Raw genomic sequence first — 7,945 nt, 5'->3', positions numbered from 1 at the left:
CAAGAAACCAATCTGCCTCCAAGAAATTGGCAGCTTCCACTTGTGCTTTTCTTGTCAATTTTGCATCCTGCAAAATCTGCATCTGAGTAACCTATTAGCTTAAAGTCTGATTTTCTAGGATACCACAATCCTAGATCAGTTGTACCCTTAAGGTACTTGAAAATTCTTTTCACAACTGTTAAGTGAGATTCTCTTGGATCTGCTTGAAATCTTGAACAAAGACAGGTAGCATACATGATATCAGGTCTACTTGCAGTTAGATAGAGTAGTGAGCCAATCATACCTCTGTAATCAGTAATATCTACTGATTTACCAGTATCCTTATCCAACTTAGTTACAGTGGCCATAAGAGTGGATGTACTTGAACAATCTTGCATTCCAAATTTCTTCAACAAGTTTCTAGTGTAATTTGATTGACAAATAAAAGTTCCTTCTTCATTCTGCTTGACTTGAAGGCCCAGAAAATAGTTAAGTTCTCCCATCATACTCATTTGATATCTTAAATGCATCAGTTTGGTAAACTTCTTACAAAGTCTGTCATTTATAGAACCAAAAATGATATCATCAACATATATTTGCACCAAAAGTAAGTCATTTCCATGGTTGAGGTAGAACAGAGTTTTGTCAATAGTTCCTCTGTTAAATCCACTTTCCAGAAGAAACTGAGCTAATGTCTCATACCATGCTCTTGGAGCTTGCTTAAGGCCATAAAGTGCTTTATCAAGCCCGTAGATTTGATTGGGAAATTTGGGATCTACAAAGCCTGGAGGTTGTTCAACATATACTTCCTCTTCCGGTTCTCCATTAAGAAAAGCACTTTTCACATCCATTTAAAAGACTTTAAACTTCTTGTGAGCAGCATAAGCCAAAAATATCCTTATGGCGTCCAATCTAGCAACTGGAGCAAATGTTTCATCATAATCAATTCCCTCATGTTGAGAGTAACATTTTGCAACCAGCCTTGCTTTGTTCCTTGTAATTATGCCGTCCCTGTCAGTTTTGTTTCTGAACACCCATTTTGTACCATCAACTAATCTGTTCCTTGGTCTTGGCACTAGGGTCCAGACTTTATTTCTTTCAAATTCATTTAACTCTTCCTGCATTGCTTGCACCCAATCAGCATCTTGAAGAGCTTCTTCCACTTTCTTTGGTTCAGTCTGAGAGAGAAAAGAATGATAAAGACATTCATTTGATGTAGTTGTTCTAGTTCTTACACCTGTATTAGGATTTCCAATAATTAAGTCAGGTGTATATGCTTTAGTCCACTTCCTTGCAGATGGAAGGTTTTCTCTAGAACTGGATGCTCCCCCATGATCCATGCTGTCTCCATCAACATTTTCTGATGCTCCCCCTGAAATTATGCTCTCTGAGTTGGATCCTTCATTATTTGAGTTTCCAGAAATATCAAAACATGAGTTTCCAGAATTATCAGAACTTGGCCCATCAGAACTTGAAGAGCCTGTTGTAGGTTATGATGCTTCTTGAGATGTGGTTGGTTCTTCTGTATGCTCCTCCTGCACAGGTGCATTTTCCTTAGGCGTAGTCACCACAGTTTCAATAACATCAGAGTTTAATCCATCAGAGTTTGCAGTATCAGGATTTAAAGAATCGGAATTTAAAACTTCATTTTCGAATCTCAGCTGATCATGATCATTAAAATCTTCAAGTCCAGTAATCTTCTTATCATCAAAAGAGACATTGATAGATTCCATGACAACCCTTGTTCTTAAATTATAGACTCTGAAGGCTTTTGTAGAAAGTGGATATCCAACAAAAATTCCTTCATCAGCTTTTAGATCAAATTTGGATAGTTGTTCGGGATGAGTCTTAAGAACAAAACACTTGCATCCAAATACATGAAAATACTTCAGATTTGGCTTCTTTTTCTTCACCATCTCATACGGTATTTTTCCATGCTTGTTAATGAGTGTTGCATTCTAAGTAAAATAAGCAGTCTGCACAGCTTCAGCCCAAAAGTAGGTTGGCAACTTTGCTTCATCAAGTATATTCGTGCAGCTTCAATAAGAGTTCTATTCTTTCTTTCAATAACTCCATTTTTTTGTGGAGTTCCAGGAGCAGAAAATTCCTGCTTTATTCCATGGTCTTTGCAGAACTCCTTATGATCTTCACAAAATCTTTGACCAATTTATCCAGTTGCTTGACATGATCAATTAAGATAGATGTAGTTTCACTTTTTGTGTGCAAGAAATACACCTATGTGTATCTGGTAAACTCATCCACTATGACCATAGCATATTTCTTCTTTATAATAGACATGACATTAACTGGACCTAATAGATCAACATGTAGTAGGTGATAAGGCTCAAGAATTGATGAATCAGTCTTGCTCTTGAATGAAGATTTTCTTTGTTTTTCCTTCTGACATGAATCACAAAGGCCATCAGGAGCAAATACTGATTTTGGCAGTCCTCTCACAAGATCTTTCTTGACTAGTTCATTTATATTGTTAAAATTTAAATGAGAGAGTTTCTTGTGCCAATCCCAGCTTTCTTCAATTGATGCTCTACTCAACAGACATATTGCAGAACCATCAGTACTTGTTGAAAGCTTGGCTTCATAAATATTACCATGCATGTATCCTTTCAGAACAACTTTGCCTGTAGATTTGCTTACAACTTCACAGTGTTCTTCAAAGAAATCCACATGATAACCTATGCCACATATTTGACTCACACTGAGCAGATTGTGTTTATGTCCTGAGACCAGAGCTACTTTTTCAATGATGACATTCCCAAGATTGATATTGCCATATCCCAGAGTTTTTCCAATGTTGCCATCTCCATAAGAAACACATGGGCCAGCTTTCTCCACAAAGTCTGATAGCAGGGCTTTATTTTCAGTCATATATTCTGAACATCCACTGTCCAGAACTAGGATGTTCTTCCTGTTGCCCTGCAATCACAAAGACCACTAATGATTAGTTTTAAGGACCCAGTCTTGCTTTGATCCTTTGTCCTTTTTAAGTTTGTTAACATTTGCAGCGGATTTAACATCAGAGTTTATGTTAACAGTTTTATTATTAGAATTTGCAATATCAGACTTTGCATCAGAACTTATACTAGAAGGAATAATGCTAACTTTCTTTACAGAAGGTTTTATTTAATAATAATCATAGTACAGACTATGATATTCCTTACAAGTATATATGGAATGCCATAAACTACCATAATGAAAACAAGGATTTTGTGGCTTATATCTAACTGACTGACTCTTAACTCCTGATTTTGAAGGTAAGGAGTTTATATTCTTATTCTTCCTGCAGAAAGAAGCCAGATGGTTATAATTTCCACAGTTATGACATGTTTTTCTAGGAGCATTAGGAACAGGCTTACAATTGTTACTTTTGTTCACACCTTCCTTTCCATTCCTATTTTTCCTAGGTGGTTTTACCTTGTTTACATTCTTAACATCTTTCAGCTTATGCTTAAGCTGCTTCTTAGTCATTAAGCCTATGTTAACTTCAGTTGGCTTATCCTGTTTGGGTTTGTCAGAAGTTACTTTCTCCTTAACTTCTGATTTAACAATATCATACTTTGCAGTTACAAACTTAACAGGATTTACCTTTGGTTTTTGTTTAACAATTTTAGGCTCATTTTCTACAGTTTCCTTATTGTTCTTGTCATCTCCATAACCTAAGCCCTCTTTCTAGTTTCCACTACTGAGAATATCCTGAGTTGCTTTACCAGAGTTATTCCAAGTCCTGATAATCTCTCTTTCCTTTTCTAACTCAGTTTTTAGAGATTCATTCATTTTTAACACTTCATCCCTAACATAAAAGGCATCATCTCTATCTTTCTAAGTTTGATGGAACATGACTAACTCCTTTTCTAAATGATCATTCCTCTTTTTGTAAGCAAGATTTTCAGAAGTTAATCTTTCACATGTTAAAATTTGATCTTTATAACTAATGAACATGGTCTTAAGATATCATCTTAACTCAGTAATATCATCAGTATGAAAGGCATAAGTAGTTTGAGGTACCTTTAAGTCAGCAGTATCAGAACTGCTATCAGTATTTGCCATCAAGGCATAGTTATCCTCATCCTCAGAATCTGAAGCATCTGGCCAGCTTTTCTTCTTTGTGACAAGAGCCTTTCCTTGTCACTCTTCCCTATTCTACAATCTGGAGATATATGGCCTTTCTCACCAGAGTTGTAGCATTTAACATTTGAGTAATCTCCTATGTCAGACTTTCCTCCTTTGCCTTCAGATTTTCTGAAACCTTTCTTTTCAGAACTTGCACCTTTCCTGGAAAATTTCTTTCCTCTCCGGAATTTTCTGTACGCAATCTTTGTGATCCCTTTCACCATAAGAGCACACAGCTTCATCATCTCCTCATCAGGGTCCATCTCAGGTATACTTTCAGTTTCTGAGTCATCATCACTATCAGAACTTGATGACTCAGTATCAGACTTTGTGATGAGAGCCTTTCCCTTGCCTTTCCTTGAGGCAACTTCTTTGGGACTTTCCTCCTCAGCCACAAAGGCAACTGTTCTTGACTTTCTTCCATTCCTCTTGCTTCTTTGTTCCATCTCAAGTTCATGAGTCTTGAGCATCCTATAAATTTCATCAAGATTTGTTTCATCAAGATTATAGTTGTCTCTTATTATTGTGGCCTTCAAATCCCATCTTTCAGAAAGAGCTAACAGGAATTTAAAATTTGAATCTTCAATATCATACTCTTTGTCAACTAGTGACAAATCATTTAAGAGTCTTTATGTTCTTCTTGATTGAATCAGTTCCCTGACACTTTGTTTCCAAAGCATCCCATATCTCTTTTGTAGTCTTGCAGTTAATTACCCTGTTTGACATGACATTATCTTTGGCACTATGCAACAAGTATCTTACCTTTGCATCCTTTGTAATTGATGAGATATCTTCAGCAGTGTAATCACTTTTCTCCTTTAGTACAGACTTTCCTGGCTGACCTGCAACTTCCACAGAGAGTTTGGTTGGCATATGTGGCCCTTCATAAATCCTGTCGAGATATTCTGGATCTATAGCTTCCAGAAACATAGCCATCTTCACTTTCCATATGGAATACTCAGAAGGTTTCAACTTGGGAACTCTTATAGTCTCATATCAACTATGAGTTATGGTTTTTAGAGGTTCTTTAGTTTTGGTGGGCTTGGTTGGAGTTTCTTATTCATACATGATTGATTTCGGATCTTAAAGTGTTTGTGTGTTAACAGAAGGCTCTGATACCACTTGTTAGGTCACACACACTGTAGAAGGGGGTTGAATACAGTGTTTAGCACAATCAAATCGAAAATAAGAACTCAAGTAACAGAAAACAGATTTTATTCAACACAATAAACTCTGTTACAATATGGAACTGTCCTCTCTCGGTGATGAACAAATTATCACGAGAGCTGCTAGAGTTACAAAGAATAATAACTTCGATAATCGTAACACTTATAGTGTAAACTCTGTGCCTGTGTTTATATACTACACAGTTACAAGATAATCTTCTAATTGATATGGAATATAATTCTGCTTCCTAAAATATATCAACCAGTTGTCTTTTCTTCCAAGTATTCTATTCTTCATAGAATTCCTTCTTCATGCACAATTCTTTCTGTCTTAGTCTCGATCTTTTTTCCTTTCAATCTGCCGTCTGCCTTATATGAAAGTCATCTTAAGTCCTGATATTATCTCCTGATAAATATCTTCTGAACCTTAAGTTCTGATAACTTAAGTTCTGATATCTTAAGTTATGTCTTCAGTATAAGTGTTGATTTCCAGTTAGGTATTGATTTGTCCAGTAAGGTAAGATCTGAAAACTAAACACAAATCATATTACACATGATATTATCAAATATATCTAACACTCTAGCCTCACCTACAAAAATAGTTTAGAAATAAAATATTTTCTGTTAATTTTAAACTTTAAAGCTTCAATTCTGATTATGAATATAGAAAAGTACCCAGTCCAAAGAGAAATTGACTAATAGGTGCTTTAATTTGAGAATTTTCAAAGACCCTGACTTTAAACCTTGAAACACCATCAAACACAAAATAACAACATATACTTGCCGCTGAAATCCAGAGCAATTACAATAATTTAGAAACATCCAGCCCAAGTTTAAATTAGACCATACTAAACCAAACAAAATCATCTAGCATCAAAGTAAAATTACAATAACTTGCGATAATAGTTCAAATCAACTCATTATTCTTGACGATACGAACTTTGAAGTTCGTTGCACAATTGTTCATCCACTCAAACACGCATATATCACCTTCTTCAATTCCATTATCCATCCAGAATTTCAACCAACCGGCATTTATTATAGTGCGCTTTCTATCACGTTTGTGGTGAGTTTGAAGTGTCCAATGGTGGAATCCGACATAAGATAATATATGATCCACCATCGACCAGGACTGACATACATTCCTATATTCAGCTGAAATATCCTACATTTTCAAAATAAAAATTATATTCAGAATGTCACAATATATAAGATTTTGAATACTATACCAATCAAACCGTGGAAAAAGGAAAATAAAGAAAGAAGGATACCTACCACGCCATACTAATAAGCACTCATGTGACAGTCTTTTACTTCAAAATAAAACGTTGTCATGTTACCCTCGTCAGCCTCACCTAAAAAAATAGTTTAGAAATAAAATATTTCCTGTTAATGTTAAAATTAAAAGTTTCAATTTTGATTGTGAATATAGAAAAGTACCCAATCTAGAGAGAAATTGACCAAAAGGTGTTTCAATTTGAGAATTTTCAAAGACCCTGACTTTAAACCTTGAAACACCATCAAACATAAATAACAGCATGTACTTGCCACTAAAATCCAGTGAATCTAACATATTACACACACTTTTCAGTCCTCTAGTTATCTTGTTGTTTTGACTAAATGATCTGACTTCCTCATGACCAGTACATATCACAAAATAAACTCGTGGAGGAATATTCACACCAAGAACATTCATGAACTCAAATGGAACAATCTGGAATTCATGCTTACTAGATCAGAATCTTGAATTGATAAATTCATAAGGTGATGTAACTAACTAAAATAGTATGGTAACTTACAATAGTTACTGATATCGTTAGTCCCCAAGATAAATGGCGAATAAAGCTCCAGCCACGACGATCAACATAAACTACACAAATAGCCAGTTATAAAAGAATGTTAAGAGTTCTGTTCGATTAAATTAAATACAACCCTCAACATTAATTAAAAACTTAGTATATACCATCCATTTCAGCAAGATAAGGCATAAGCATTCTTGGATAATTATTCTCACACCCGAACATGTTATATTCCTTTAATCTGAACTCAAACCTGCCCATATGTTCAAACACAAGTGTCTCACCATCCTTCATATTAAAAAACTGGAAAAAACGCTCCATCCCTTCTAAATGCCCCTCTTATTTATTATGGTCCAACCATGTAGTGTATCCAATCCGGGATATGATCTTTACTCCTCGTGGGATGTCACCCTGGTGTAATGATGATAACTGCTCATGAAGGATCTAATATTTTAACATTTAAGCTCATCAACCGGGCACACAAATTTTAACTTTTTCTGATTGATAGTAAAGGGCTTAAAGAGGAAAAATTTGCCTAGAATACTGACTAGGTGATTGGAAGAACAATATGCTTCAGTAAGTAGTTTTGTGAAGGTTGGAATTGGTTCCATTTCTAATGACGAGACTGTACTGATCATTTTCATTCAGGAATTTGACACAGTTATATCCAATTTTGAGAGTACAGGTTAGTACAGTTATATCCAATAACATATTGTGTAGTGCAGACCGCACCGATCACTTTCATTCAGGCGTTTCTAATACACTGTGATTATATATATGCTCATGTACTTTTGGATAATCATTTTTATCAAACACATTCAATATCTAATAACGAAAGATTTGGTTAGTCACATTATTAAGTAATGATCACCA

This window comes from Apium graveolens, chromosome 9 (genome assembly GCF_009905375.1).
Source record: "Apium graveolens cultivar Ventura chromosome 9, ASM990537v1, whole genome shotgun sequence".
Classification (NCBI taxonomy): domain Eukaryota; kingdom Viridiplantae; phylum Streptophyta; class Magnoliopsida; order Apiales; family Apiaceae; genus Apium; species Apium graveolens.
The sequence above is the reverse complement of the archived record's forward strand: the minus strand, read 5'-3'. Positions refer to the sequence as shown.